Below are 16,347 nucleotides of genomic sequence, written 5' to 3' on the forward strand. Positions count from 1 at the left end.
GCCATTTTTTTTCTCTTAAAATCACAACTTTAAAAAAAAATTTTTTTTATTGACATAACCATGTTAAACGTGTATTTTGCAAATGTGTGGGGGTGTAGGAAAGCAACCTTGCCATCTGGATGGGGGGGGGGGGGGGGGGGTTCTGTAGCACACATGGTACAGCAAAAGTGAAATGTTGACTTTGCGTGGGACAGTACAATGACAGCAATAACAAAGTTATAGGGGTTTTTTTAAAATACCATTTCAGAAAATTGCTTTCTCCCACCAACTTCTGCCCCTCGAAACTAATCGTGGCATTGTGTATTTTTTTTTTTCATGGACACCGTGTGCTGCGTCTGAGGAGTGGACTCTCAGACTAGGAGACAGAGTTTGGGCTTTATCATGGGGCTCTACCATCTCCTACCCTGAGAGTAGCACGGGACCCGTCACTGAGGCCTTTCAAAAGGGTAAGCCAATACGTGGTTTACCTTAGCAGTCTGTTGTCACGGGTGACGCCACCGTTCCTTCCGCTGTGGTGAATCTGGATGATGAAATAAATGGTCCACACTCACAGGGAATTTTTAAATAGCAAAGCCATGAACAGTTGGCAGAGCTTCTTTCCTGGTAGAAAACTGACATCACAAAGTGGTGCGACAGGGAGGAAATCGCAGGTTGACAGAAGAATCTACAGTCCAGGTTATCTGCAGGCTTCTGTTCCTGGTACCAACTCCTTTACACTCGCCAGTTCTCTACCGATCAGCCCTCGCATTCGGCAGGCACTCCACGCGGCATGACTGTTCTACTCTCTCCATCCATCAGTGGCTTAGGACACCGCTGGCATCTCCTGGGTAAAGTGGACCCAGGGAAGGCTGAAGATACCTGAACTGAAGGTGTCTGTGTGGATTAGTTGCAGCTCCACCAATACTCCTCACGCTTACAAGTCCAGAACAGAAGACCCTTTCAAAAACACCTTGCAGACACATATAAGAAGCACGATCACGTGACAAACTACAAGATACATTTCTCAGACCTCTCACATACCAGACACTTAACCCATTCAGTGCTGCAGAAGTGCAACACACACCATATTCATGCAACATGAAAGACACTGACAACACAAAGGCATGAGACAAATGCATTCATACATTATGGAGGGGCCCTGTCAATGCCTGGCCACTATACATGTACTATGTCTCATACATCTGTTGTTTTAATAGCTCAGACTTTTACAATACTAAATATTTGTGGGGGGGGGGGGGGGGGGGGGTTATAAATTTTAATTGTAATTTATTTTTTTTAAACTTCAACTTTTTCTCCATAGGAAATGTGAACTAATATTCGTCTGATTTGCTTATATTGCATTGCTTCATGCATTCTATTGAGCCCTACTGCAGGTAGGGCTTAATAGACTGACATACCTAGCAGCTTTGGGGACCATTTTACAAGACCCCATGCTGCCATGACACCCCGTGATGTCATTGTAGGTGAGGTGGTCGTATTTGGCAGACAAAGGGAGATTCCTCTATCACATCATCTAAATGGTTAACGGTTGCTGAAGCTTGCCTGAGACGTACCTGTTTGTCCTTTTGCATGAAGTGGTAATGGGGTATTACCCTCTGAGCATTTATGGCATATCTAAAATATATGCTTTAAATGTGTGATAGGAGCAGGTTTCACTTTTAAGATATTCACACTTTCTTTTGAAAATGGGGCCCCTTTTTCCCCTAATGGACAGCCCAGAGCATGGGGGGCCCTTATATGTTACTCTCTGTATTGTAGATAATGAGTGCTGTGGTATCAGGTTTTCACGACTGCCGTACACTACAATAGAGAGACCCTCATGCATAGATGGTCACCTCTAACAGATACACTCCTCTGTAAAATGGCACATAAGAAGCCTCGTGTGGCGCAGAGTGTTAAGGCAGCAGTATGCAGTCCTAAGCTCTTGCTCACGACCTGAAGGTTGCAGGCTAAATCCCCACATTGTTCAGGTAGCCGGCCCAAGGTTCACTCAGCACTCCATCCTTCCGAGGTTGGTAAAATGAGCTTGCTGGGGGGTAATAAATAAATTACATAATACATTACCTGAAAGAGCTGCAGCATACGTTGGCACTAGACATATAACAAGTCCCCTTCCACCTTCTGTAGCATTCCTGTTGACTGCCACAAGCATTTGAGGCCAGAATGGCGTTGTGGACCTCTGCTCTATATGAATTTCGCTTGGATGAGAATTACAAATTATTTGTGTTTTGGGCTTGTTGTGTTACTTCGCAGTCCTAGTACTAAAGTAGTTTGTTTGTTTTTCCTTATTTCTTATGAATAGTCTTCGTGACTGGCAATGAAAACGTTCCTCTGCACCCGGATCCTTATGTGCAGTGACACTCTCGGGTAAACTCCACCGCTTGCAAGATCATTACCTTAACCCAGTAGTAAAAATAAGGCGGGGGTTTAAAGCCACTGCTTCTGTAATCAATCAGAAGCATATTGGGTTGTCAAGTGTTAGTCACAGCTAATAACACAAAGGAGAAGACAGGAGTGGTTTTTAACCCTTTCTGCCTTCTCCTTTCGCTAGTACACAGCCTCCATCAGCGCTGTGCACTAAAAAGTGGAAGTGTAGCTTCCATTACACGAGCCGGCAGTCACGTGACCACTGGGATTCCCTGCTACAGTGAAGCTGCAGGGTCAAAGCAGACCCTGATCAGCTCTGCCAGGGACTATTGTCACTACAGGGGATGGTTTCTCCTGTAACTGAGGCTTTTATGGATGCTCCAGCTACAGTGGGAAAGTGTCAAATATAAAAAAAATATGTAAATGTCCCGCAGAGGTCTTATATGACATCATGGGGGACATAGTAAAAAAAAAAAAAAAAAAAGAATAATTACATAAAGTAAAACAAAATTACCAAATAAAATACAAATATATACGTAAAAAAGAAAATAACCCAAAGCAGACACTGTATGCACTCTGTAATCCAAAACTATACATATTCTCTATCAAAACGTCCGAAACAAAATGAGGAACCCGTTCCCATACTTTATTTTAGCGTAAATATACTAATTTAAAAATAAACGATAAATGCTGAAAAAAATCTTTTTTTTACCTTTTTACCCCCCCCCCCCCCCCAATAAAACTAAAAAAAAAAAACATTGAAAAAGATATTTAAAAAAATATCCCTATATGTCACGAAAAAAAAAAAATTTTGTAGCTGAAGGAAAAAAAATAGGGCAGTTAAACTGCCACATGGGTAAAATCCTTAAAACGTGTCTGGTCCTTAAGGGGTTAAAGACACATTTTAAAGGGCAGTTCTTTTTCACCTGAATACATGTGTTTTCGGCAGTCAGTTGTTTTTACAATAGAGTTTAATTGAAAATGTTGCAGTGTTTGTCTTCTACAGGTTTACTTATCACTATATATAGACACCAGTCTAAGCCCGGCTGCACGCAGGCATATTTGCAGTGCGTATCCGGTGTGGGTGCCTGCCTCCGGATTCCGCAGCAAATACTGCCCATAAGCAGCTATTGAAAAACGCTTTTTCCTCCAGACGAGCAGAAATCAAATGCGATTTTTAATTTTTTTTTTTTTTTTTTTTTTTTCATGTGCGGAGGAAAAATCACAGCATGTTCTACTTTTGTGCGGATTCCACAGGGACAGCTTCCACTGACATTGTGGACAGGTTGCAGCTTTCAAGTCAACCTTACGGAAAAGCAGAGGTTTAAAAAATACTGTACTGCGCATGTCTGACGGCTTGCCGCCGTCAGTATAGTACAGAAGATACTGGCTGGGCACAGGGTTGGATTCCGCTGCAGGCTCCCACATGCAGAATCTGACCCGAGCGTGTTTAGCCAGCCTAAAGACCCATTTACAGGCAACGATTATCGCTCAAAATTTGTTCAAACAATTGCTTTTGAGTGACAATTGTCTTTCACTCTTCAGCTGAACAATGATTTTTAGGTGAGCATAAAATCAATTGTTCATCTGGAGAGAGAGGGCAGGGACCACACACTGTGTTCTCAACGGGAGCAGCTGATTACATTGGATTCTGCTGTCAGCCTGCAGCAGCCCATTCATAGGCCATGTAGCTGAGTTCAAAGTTCAGACCACATGCTGGGTTTTGCAGTCAGCAACTGGAGGCTCATTTTCACACAAATGAAGCTGATAAAGTGCTAATGGCCAGAGAGCACAGCACAGATGCAAATTTTGTCTAATACTGCAGATTTTGTTATGTATTTAACAGGAGTGTGATCTGCGGAATGTCCCCTTTCTTTCTTTTTTTTTGCCAAAGACTTTTAGTGGAATTAAATCTCCTTTATGTTAGAAATCCACAATGATTCTAACGTCCTTAATTCCGCAGCAGAAAGCTTTTCCACTGAGGGATTTAATCTTGCGGTTTTGAAGTAAAGATATGCAGATTTGAAAAGATGAGGAATTCAAGCCCATAGGGATGATAATCTGCCCCATGTGAAAGGTCCATTAACACCTTAGTGATGGAGCCAAATTTTGGAAATCGGACATGTCACTTTAACATAAAATAACTCTGTAAAGGTTTTGCATATCCCAGTGATCCTCACATTGTTTTTTCGCCACATATTGTACTTCATTTAGGCAGCAAAACTAGGCCAATAGAATTTATGTATATTTATTAAAAGCGCCAAAATTGGGAACATTTTGAAAAAAATGTGAGGTTTTTTCACATTTTGAATTGCAATATCTCAAAATTTTGATGATATATATATTTCTGTTTATTCTGGATGCACAGTTGAAAAACTTTCATTATTTTTTTTAACCATTTAGGAGGTGTACAAATTTAACATTGATTATACTGGCCAACAAAAAAAAATATTTATGGTTTCCTTAATTTAGGAGTTAAATCTTACTAATTTTGGGGTGAGAAAAACAAATATGACAAAGAAAATTTTTTATTAGCTCAAGTTTCTGTTCTATACAATAGGTGGACGTATGTTATTTTAAAGGGGTTGTCTCGCGGCAGCAAGTGGGGTTATACACTTCTGTATGGCCATATTAATGCACTTTGTAATATACATCGTGCATTAAATATGAGCCATACAGAAGTTATTCACTTACCTGCTCCGGTGCTAGCGTCCCCATCGCCATGGATCCGTCTAATTCTGATGTCTTCTTGCTTTTTTTAGACGCGCTTGCGCTGTGCGGTCTTCTTCCTGGTGAATGGGGCCGCTCGTGCCGGAGAGCTTGTCCTCGTAGCTCCACCCCGTCACGTGTGCCGATTCCAGCCAATCAGGAGGCTGGAATCGGCAATGGACCGCACAGACCCCACGGTGCACCATGGGAGAAGACCCGCGGTGCATCGTGGGTGAAGATCCCGGCGGCCATCTTGGTGAAGGAAGAAGGAAGACGTCGCAGAGCGGGAATTCGGGTAAGTAATAAAATTATTATTTTTTTTTAACACATCCTTTGGGGTTGTCCTGCGCTGAACGGGGGGGGGCTTATGGAAAAAAAAAAACCCGTTTCGGCGCGAGACAACTCCTTTAACCCCTTCCCGCTCCTGGACGAACCTGGTACGTCATGGTAGCGGGATACTTCCCGCAACATGACGTACCTGGTACGTCATGTCATTAAAGTGTCGCCGCGGTGACAATCGCGGCGACACAGCAGTGATGTCTGCTGACAGTCAGCAGACAAGTGCTGCGTCCGGGCTGGGGACCAATCAGAGCGGTCCCTCCCCCACGATCGCTGTGATTGGTCAGGGAGTTTTTCCCTGACCAATCACAGCGCAGCAGCGGACTTCGCGCTGTTTACAGTAGGGGCTCCATGTGCAAGCACCGCAGTGTGTTTCCGGTGCTTGTAGATAGAGCACCTACTGTGGTATTTGTGATAAAAAAGAGCGATTACTGTGTAGATTAGGCAGGGAGTGCGTGATCAGTGTAATGGAGAGGAGTTAGTCATCAGTGTGGTGTAGTGGAGTGAGTGTTAGTGATCAGTGTGGTGTAGTGTAGTGAGTGATTGATCAGGCAGTGTAGTGTAGTGAGTGATTGATCAGGCAGTGTAGTGTAGCAGAGTGGAGTGAGTGATCAGAAGTGCAGTGTAGTGAGTGAGGGATCTGTAGTGTGTGATCAGAAGTGTAGTGAGTGAGCTGTAGCGTGCGATCAGCAGTGTAGTGTAGCGCAGCGTGTAGTCAGTGTATCCCTTGGTGTAAAAAAAAAAAAGTTCCTGTTGTTACCTGTCCCGTCACCCGTTATTAGTTAGTGTAGCGTTTAGTTAGTCCGTCTAGTGTGTAGCGTGTCGTTAGTCCGTGTACTGCCAGTGTATTCGTCTGTGTAAACAAAAAAAGTTCCTGTTGTTCCCATTTCGTTACCTGTCCCGTCACCCGTTATTAGTTAGTGTAGCGTTTAGTTAGTCCGTCTAGTGTGTAGCGTGTCGTTAGTCCGTGTACTGTCCGTGTATTCGTCTGTGTAAAAAAAAAAAGTTCCTGTTGTTCCCATTTCGTTACCTGTCCCGTCACCCGTCATTAGTTAGTGTAGCGTGTCGTTAGTCCGTCTAGTGTGTAGTGTGTCGTTAGTCCGTGTTGTGTCAGTGTATTCGTCTGTGTAAAAAAAAAAAGAAAAAAAAAAAACACTTACGTGAATACACCACATAAGTTTCCGCGTTCTTTCCGACCCCCGTCCCGTGGTCACCCTATCCCGCAGTGTCCCATCTAATAAAACTTTTTCCCCGTGTGCCCCATTTTATATAAATATGGCCCGCAGGACGTACACTTCAGAGGAACTGTATGCAATCATTGCATCAGACTCGGACTCAGGTAGTGGTGATGACAACCCCACTTTTTTGGCATTCTCCGACTCCTCATCCTCATCCTCATCCAGCGAGTCTGAGCTCCCTGCACCCCCGAGAAGGCGTCCAAGGACCGCCACTGACCCCAATGCATCAGATGCTCACTGGAGTACCCCGGAAGATTACAGACCCCAGATCCCTGATTTTATTGGGAACCCAGGGATTCAATTTGACACGGAAGGGCTCAGAGGGAAGGACTTCTTCAAGTTTTTTTTTTCTGAAGAGTTCATTGCCCATATTGTTACCCAGACGAATTTGTACGCCCAGAATTTTATAGAAGAAAATCCCACCTCCAGCTATGCCAGACCCGATAAGTGGACCCCTGTGGATGCACCAGAGATAAAAAAATTTTGGGGGCTTATACTAACCATGGGGCTAATAAAGAAGCCAACAATCAGGGCGTACTGGTCTACCGATATTTTGTACCACACCCCAATGTTCCGCATGGCGATGTCGAGGACGCGCTTTGAGTGTATTTTAAAATTTCTGCACTACAATGACAACCAGCTGTGCCCCCCCCCCCCAGCGATCACCCCAATTACGATCGGTTGTATAAGATCAGGCCCGTAATAGACCATTTTAACGCCAAGTTTGCCCAGGCGTATGCCCCACAGATAAACATTGCAGTAGACGAGTCCCTGGTACACTTCAAGGGGAGGCTAAAATTCCACCAGTACCTGCCCAGTAAGCGGGCACGGTATGGTGTGAAGTTGTACAAGCTGTGCGAAAGTACATCAGGGTACACCCACAAGTTCCGTATTTACGAGGGGAAGGACACTAAAATTGAGCCCCCAGAATGCCCCCCCGTGCTGGGAGTAGCAGGGAAAATAGTGTGGGAACTGGTGCACCCACTATTAGACCAGGGTTACCATCTGTACCTGGATAACTTTTATACCAGTGTCCCCCTGTTTCAGTGCCTCGCTTCCAGAGGAACAGTGGCATGTGGCACTGTTCGGAAAAATCAAAAAAGCCTCCCTAAGACGCTGCTTTGGCAACTGCTCAGAAGGGGTGAGAGCCGGGCCCAATGCAGCGACAATGTATTGTGCGTTAAATATAAGGACAAGAGGGATGTCCTTATGTTGACGACAATACACGGCCACAGCAGTACCCCCTGCCCAGTACGAGGTACCAGTGCAGAGACCCCCAAACCAGACTGCGTCCTCGACTATAATAAGTACATGGGAGGGGTCGATCTATCAGACCAGGTACTGGAGCCCTATAGAGCCATGCGGAAAACACGGGTGTGGTACAAAAAACTGGCCGTGCACCTCGTACAGATGGCACTGTATAACGCCTACGTGCTGTTCCGAGGTGCAGGCCACAGGGGGACATTCCTTGAATTTCAAGAGGAAGTTATCAAGGACCTAATATTTGGGGACCAGGAGGTGGGGGAGAGGCCCAGTACTTCTGGAAGCGAGGCCACAAGAATTGTACCAGGGCAGCATTTTCTCAGTGAAATTCCCTCCACTGCGACGAAGGAAAGGGCCCAAAAGAGGTGCAGAGTGTGCTACAAACAGGGGATAAGAAAAGACACCATATACCAGTGTGAAACGTGCCCCACACAACCCGGCCTCTGTATAAATGAGTGTTTTAAGATCTACCACACGTCCCTGAAATTTTAATTTTTTTTATTGCCCTGACGTTTTACCCTGATGTACTTCGCACAGCTTGTACATAAAGCCACATGCTAAGTCCTTCCCTTCTGAGCCCTGCGCCCTAAAAACAGTTTAGATTCACATATGGGGCATTTCGCTGTTGGGTAACATCATGGGTTACGTTTTCTCCTTCTGCCCCTGGTAAAAAATAAAAATCTGGGCCTAAACTGAGCATTATTGGAAAAATGTGAATTTTTCGTTCTCAACTCAAATTGTTAAAAAAAGTTCCTCAAATACCTGTGGGTTCAAACCGCTCACTACACCCCTTAAAAAATTCCCTGAGGGGTGTAGTTTCCAAAATGGGGTCAGTTGTTGGGGGTTTCAAATGCACTGGTACCTCAGGGGCACTGTAAACACTACATGGGGTCTGAAAATTATTCTAGCAAAACCTGCATTCAAAAAGCCAAGAAGCGCTCCTATCCTTCTGAGTCCTGCCATGTGCCCATACAACAGGCTACGTCCACATATGGGGCATTTCCGTGTTCGAGAGCAACTGGGTAACGCATCATGGGGTACGTTTTTCCTTCTGCCACTGGTGAAAAATGAAAATCTGGGCCTAAAGCTAAACATTATGTGAAAAATTGGATTTTTTCGTATTGAACTCAAACTGTTAAAAAAATTCCTCAAACATCTGTGGGTTCAAACCGCTCACTACACCCCTTAATAAATTCCCTGAGGGGTGTAGTTTCCAAAATGGGGTCAGTTATTGGGGGTTTCAAATGTACTGCTACCTCAGGGGCACTGCAAACACTACATGGGGTCTGAAAATTATTCCTGCCAAATCTGCATTCAAAAAGACAAGAAGCGCTCCTTTCCTTCTGAGACCTACCATGTGCCCATACAACAGGCTACGTCCACATATGGGGCATTTCTAAAAACTGCGGAATCTGGGTAATACATTCCAAGTTTTGTTTCTTTGCTAACTCCTACTGTTTTATATATAAAAAAGGTTTTATATTGAAAATCAGTAGAAAAAAGGAACTGTTCTAATTTTTGATGCACTTTCCTTTAATTCCTGTAAAACATCTAAAGGGTTAATAAACTTTCTAAATGCCATTTTGAATACTTTGAAGGGTGCTGATTTTAAAATGGGGCAATTCATGGGGGATTCTGATATACAGGCTCGGCAAAACTATGTCTGAACTGCATTGGTCCTTAAAAAATTTAGATTTTGAAATTTGCTAGTAAATGTGAAAAATTACTGCTAAATTTATATACTTTGTGGAGTCTGCAAAAAGTAAAATAACACTTAAAAAATGATTGCTGTGTAAAGTAGGCCTATGGGAAATGTTAGTCAAACACCACAACATAGTTATTAATTATCTTACAAAGAAAACAATTCAAAGTTTGAAAATTGTGAATTTTTCCAAATTTTCAGTAAATTTGGATTTTTTTTCCTAATAAGGACAAAATTTATTGATGAAATTTTTACACTAACATAAAGTACAATATGTCACGAAAAAACAATCTCAGAATCACCTTGATAAGTAAAAGCATTCAGAAGTTATTAGCACAGAAAGTGACAGATGTCAGATTTGAAAAATAAGGCTTGGTCCTTAAGCTCAAAATAGGCCATGTCATTAAGGGGTTAATGGATTAAGAGAAAATGATACATTTTAATTACATATGCTAACAACATTAAAAGTGCATTTGAAATTTTTTTTAATGACTGTTACATTCTAAAAGTTCTAAATTGATGGAAGAAGTCTTGGTGGGTGGTTCGGTGTGAAGAGAATCATGTGGTGACTTCATGAGATCGTTTTCTTTTGGCTTGCCTCTTGTAAGTGAGTTCCGGAGCATCCCTACACACAGACCAGCAGTAATCCGCAAGCATTGCTTCATTCCAAGGGCCCTGATATCTTTGTTCCATTACAGAATCTTTCTCTGTGTTCATCACTGACAGTTCCACAACTAGGAGGGAAAAAGTCTAGGTGGGAGTGGAGAAAATGGTAAACTAATATGTGTCTATGCACAATGAGGCCCAAACCGAAAGGGGCAGCCGGTGGATTTCAGAACTGAAATTTTGCTTAAAGGCATTTTTGGAACCAAACCACACTTGTAGAGCCCTTGAGTGGCCAAAACAACAGAAACCACCACAAATGAACCCATTTTGTATACTAGACACTAGAGATGAGCAAGCATACTCACTAAGGCAAACTACTCGAGCGAGCAGTGCCTTATGCGAGTAACTGCCCGCTTGTCTCTAAAGATTCGGGTGCCGGTGGGGGAGAGTGGTGAGTTGCAGTTTCAGCACCCTGCAATAAATAGAAGTCTCTATAGGTTATGTGCCAATTTGCAACTGATAACGGTCTTTTTTTTTACATGTGCAGAAGTGGTGCGAGGTCGGATAATAGACCCAGTGGAATACAATGCAATCACAGAGTCAGCGTGGCGTTAAGACTCCAGGGAGAGCCCAGGGTGGCAGTACCAATGTGGTTCACTGATGGAAATGCAGGGCAACCCGCCGAATTATCATGGCGTCATTAATAGGTTGCTGGTCTGCATGGTGCACTACATATATCAGAATGGTCTGGCACTTTGTATCCACTATGTGTGGGAGTATACACCAAGCACCCACCCCCCTCTATATCAAGAGGCAGTGTGAGTGGTTGTCTAATCGGTGTCCTGCACAAGTGTTATTTGCTCCTCCATTTGGTAGTCAGCTACCTGCAGGGTGAGAGGAGGATGCATCTATATGCACTCCTCAGTCAGTAAGTAACGGCCATTTTCTGTGATTGTTTTTAATTTTTAATTTCCCCTTCTGTGATGCAGTGGAATACAGAGCAGTCATGAAGTTCCTTCTCTTGAAAGGCCGCACACCAAGGGAGACGTTCGATGAGATGAAAGGGGTTTATGGGGAGGAGTCCCCATCATATGATGTAGTCAAGAACTGGCATCGGCAATTCAATCTGGTCGGACTTTGGTGGAAATGGCTCCAATGCTAGGGCGACCCCACTCCACTATCGATGAACACACCATCCAGCGTGTGGAGGCTGGCATTTTGGAAAATTGCCACATAACCATTCGCGACCTGGCTCAAAATGTCAAGATTAGTGTGGAGTCCGTGGAAACAATCATCCAAGACCATCTTCATATGCATTAGGTAGCCGCTCGCTGGGTTTCCTGGCTTTCCAGAAGTTTGAATGCTCCCAGGCTCTTTTGAGCATGCGCTATGGAAACCAGGAGGACTTTGTCAACAGACTAATCACACAAGATGAAAGCCGGATCCATGACTATGATCCGGAGACTAAAGTCCAGTCAATGTAATGGAAGCATCCAGACTCGCAGCCTCCAAAAAGGCACATGCCCAACCATCGGCAGGCAAGGTCGTGCTCACAGTCTTTTGGGACCAGCATGGAGTAGTCTGGATGGATTTTCTATCAAAGGGTACCATAATTGCTGCGGCATACTATGCTTCACTGCTGCGGAAAATGCGGGAGGCCATCAAAACCAAGAAATGTGGTATGCCCACCAAAGATGTCCGCCATCTTCAAGACAATGCCCCAGTTCACAACTCCCATGTTGCCTAGATGGAAGCACGCTGCTGTAGGTATGAACTTTCACCACATCCCCTTTATTTTCCCGACTTTGCACCATCGGGCTTCCACCTCTTTCCAACAATTAAGTCATTTTTGAAGGGCTAGCATTTTCCAGATGATCAGACTGATTTCCGAAGTCACAACATGGCTCTTGGAGCAACCTGTCGACTTCTACAAGCGAGGCATTTACAGTTGCGTAAAGAGATGGGAGATGTGTGCCCCCTAGGTGGCATCTATGTAGAGAAGGACTAATAACTGACAAAAGTTGCATTGCTTTCAGTCCACAGGAAGTGGGTCAGGGGAATTTTTAATAAACACCCCTGTGTGAATAAGCCCTAACGGTGACTGTACCCACTGGGGATGCAAATGTGTGCAGATCTGAATGCTAAGTAGCACCTGGACTTGTTAACAATGACAAAGCCAAGTTCTGTCCGGCAATCAATAAACATCCAAATGCGTTTGCAGCGGAGGTCCATGGCATGTTCACGGCCCCTCAGGCACCTAAATAACTGCCAACTCTCCTCTTTGCGAAAAAGGATGTCGCTTTTACCTCATTGTGTCATTAAGAAACAAGCTGTGTTTCTAAAATAAGTTGTGTAAATGTTTTATTTCCTGCCCGTCACATAAAACTTGGCACTTTGAGTTGTGATTCGTGAGGACTGCGCACCTGTCACGGGATGTGTGGGATGGAGAGATCGTCTGTTTCCCAAGGATCTGCGTGGAGTTGTGATCATTGTGCAGTGTTTACCGCAGCGGGAAGGGTGGGATCGGGATAAGCACCTTACATGGGCCCACCCAGCCTTCCCCCATCTCAGGAAGGGAGGAGAAGGGCTGAGTAATGCTGGATGTATTTCTTATCACCGGCCAGCACATGGGGAGAGGGAAAGTAAGGAACTGAAGCGAAATCCAAGAAGAGGGAACATGAGCAGAAAGAAGAGACTTGTAACTGGTCAGTCATATAACCCTTCTGTCTTATGAGAGATTGGACATGGAGATAAGCGGCACGGATGAATGGAAGCCTGGAGTTGTCTACGGATAAAGAGTCAAATATGTAATCATGAGCCTCCTCAAGAACAGTATATAATGTTCTATCGTTACCATGTGTGAACAGTGCTGAGCAGTGGCATAGCTAAGGCTGAGCCCCAGAGCAACATTTTGAATGGACCCAGCCTAGAGCATGAGCATTGACCATAGAGCAGATGATTCCAAGTCTACACATACGCTCTGCAGGCCATATAAGCGATTACAGTACAGTGCTGTTATACCCAGGTGATATCTTCTCTAACAAGAATCTTCACTTTTCCTATCATTTCTATCTAGCCCAGACCACTATGACAACTGTTCTTAGCCATTAGGTGTCTGCAGAGTTTTGCATATAAACATCTTTGACTGTTTTACTTTTCCGGCACCTTTCCTATAGTTTCACATCTCTACACAATCTTCCCACCCATATTGCCCCCAAACAATAGTAAGTAGTCATTTCTTAATGGTGGGCAGGTTCTCTGGTGTTATGTTCTTCGTCATTTCTATCAATTTTGGATGATGACCCAGAAGCTGAAGGATCTTCCTCCTGTACATCCTGCCAGAATCAATGGTTACTCAGGGGACTCCTGGGCTTGATGTCGGTTATCCCCTCTTTATCTAGGTACTGGCCAAGACTGGACCAGCTGTTCTCCCTGCTGGTGGAGTACAGACTGGACGTTGGACCGCAGAGATACCAGCAGAGCTCTCTTCATTCTTTTTTTTCTTGCGGATGATGCATAGGAATTAATAACACATGGCATGTTATATCTATCCCTACCCCTCCTCCATGCGATTATCCTTACCAGTTGTTCTTCCTTAGCAGCCCCAGGGCTTCACAAAGCGCCATTTTGGATTTGGAGAGGCACTTCTGGTTTCTCTTTTGAGCTAACATTCTATGACTGCACAGTAATCAACAATGACAGATATAGTAAGACTGATGATGAACAAACACTGATACTAGGCCCCGTAAGTACAGACTTCCAGACCTGATGCCATTACTGCAGACTCCAGAGTCCCCTTTAAAATAGACTCCAAACCAGATATTCTCACACCTCCCTGTTCCTGCAGTGCTTTTCACTCTCTAATGCCACTACGGTCCGCAGCCACCATCCTGGTGCAGGAATGGCACCCAGAAGTAAAGAGGTCTGCAGGAGAGCTGAGTATATTTCAAAGAGAACGGAGCCAGAAGATTTGCCCGGTCTTTAGGGAGTCCAGGAGGTCTCCCCTTTTTATAGACTTTCCAGGGGAGTTGAGAAGTCTGGCATTAAAAATGTCACCCACAGTGCAGACACATATTTACACACACAAATGTATATGTAGATGCAGCTTTGCTCACAGAAACAAATGCATATATACACAACCATACATCCACATACTGAGCGCACAAACTACAGTACAGTACACTGCACTCCCTCCTCCGCCCTAACATACCATATCTGCCTGTTTCTTGAAGGCTAGACCCCTGTATGTATGGGAACTTTTTCTCCTTTACCCCTGTGGTGCAGAACACAAAAGCCAGAGAGCAAGGAGGGCATGCACACTTCTGTGCTAGGACCTCTGTACAACCACTCTAGATGTTATCAGCACACAGATAGCTGTGTACTCATTTTATTGCTCCTAAACTGCATCCGAGCAGAAGAGTCAACAATACTTAAAGGGGTTGTCCCGCGCCGAAACGTTTTTTTTTTTTTTTTTAACCCCCCCCCCGTTCGGCGCGAGACAACCCCGATGCAGGGGTTAAAAAAACAACCCGCACAGCGCTTACCTGAATCCCGGCGGTCCGGCGTCTTCATACTCACCTGCTGAAGATGGCCGCCGGGATCCTCTGTCTCCGTGGACCGCAGGGCTTCTGTGCGGTCCATTGCCGATTCCAGCCTCCTGATTGGCTGGAATCGGCACGTGACGGGGCGGAGCTACATGGAGCCGGCATTCTGCAGAAGCGGCCCCATTGAAGACAGGAGAAGACCCGGACTGCGCAAGCGCGGCTAATTTGGCCATCGGAGGGCGAAAATTAGTCGGCACCATGGAGACGAGGACGCCAGCAACGGAGCAGGTAAGTATAAAACTTTTTATAACTTCTGTATGGCTCATAATTAATGCACAATGTACATTACAAAGTGCATTATTATGGCCATACAGAAGTGTATAGACCCACTTGCTGCCGCGGGACAACCCCTTTAAGGCCCATTTACATGTTAAGATTATCGCACAAAATTCATTCAAACGACCGAAAACGAGCGATAACCATTACATGTAAATGTGGCCATTGTGCACTTTTCATCTGAACGATGATTTTGAGCTGCAGAGAGAAAAAAAGGGTCTCTCAACAGACTCAATGCTGTATTCTCCATAGGAGCCGAGAGATTACATTGTATTCTGCCGTCAGTCGCGAGGGGAACAATGCAGCTGTTTGCACAGCAGGGCATGTGACTAGTCCCATCCTGAGCTTTGCAAACAGCTCCTGAAGGCCCATTTACAATGGACATTAGTGTCCATTAATACTTTATGCAAAAAGATGGCTAAAATTTTCAATCCTTTGAAGGATTATCTTTGCGCGTAAATGGGTCTTAAGGTTACACAAACATAATAACCATTAATGATAGATCTAAAGTGACACCCACCTCCCCTTCTTCTGGGTGCCGTAGGTAGTGTTGCTTGTCTTGATCTACAGAGTGGTAAAATAGTCCAGGTCTTTGCTAAATCAAATCTGGTAGTTCCAAAACAATTTTTTGGCAAAAATCACGTGACAATCAAATTTCCCATAATGCCTGCTGCAGATGTCAGGGGGGCAGCTAGGGTGCCTTTCTGCTGTCACCAAATGTGTCCGCCATCTTGCATTTTGGCAGTAGTTTTATTGGACACTTGCATCACATGACCTAGCCATATATAGCATAAGCACAATGTAACCAGCAGCCATTTTGGAGTTGAGCACAGGACAGAGAAGCTACATCACATTTAACTGCTCATATAACATGTTGTTGTTAGGGCCAGATATTCTACACAGGATATGAGGAAGCTGCATCATATTTATATGCCTATGTAACACATGGTCTTTTGTTAATAGGGACAGATATTCTACAGAGGATATATTGCTGCTGGGTGTGAAAGCTTTTTTCCAGCAGAGAAGTTAAACAGGGTTCTATAGGAGGGAGCAGAGAAAGAAGCTGCATCGTGTTTATGCCTATATGAAACGTGGTCTGTACATTGAGAGAGGATATATTTTTTCTGCTGTCAACATATATAGCAGCAAAGCAGACAGACAAACCATGCTTTGGCGTGGGGAATATTGCAGTTCTCTGTCTGTGGCCTCAAGCGTTCAAAGGCACTAGTCCAGCCACTAGGAA

Source organism: Eleutherodactylus coqui, chromosome 10, assembly GCF_035609145.1.
Source record: "Eleutherodactylus coqui strain aEleCoq1 chromosome 10, aEleCoq1.hap1, whole genome shotgun sequence".
In the NCBI taxonomy this organism is placed as follows: domain Eukaryota; kingdom Metazoa; phylum Chordata; class Amphibia; order Anura; family Eleutherodactylidae; genus Eleutherodactylus; species Eleutherodactylus coqui.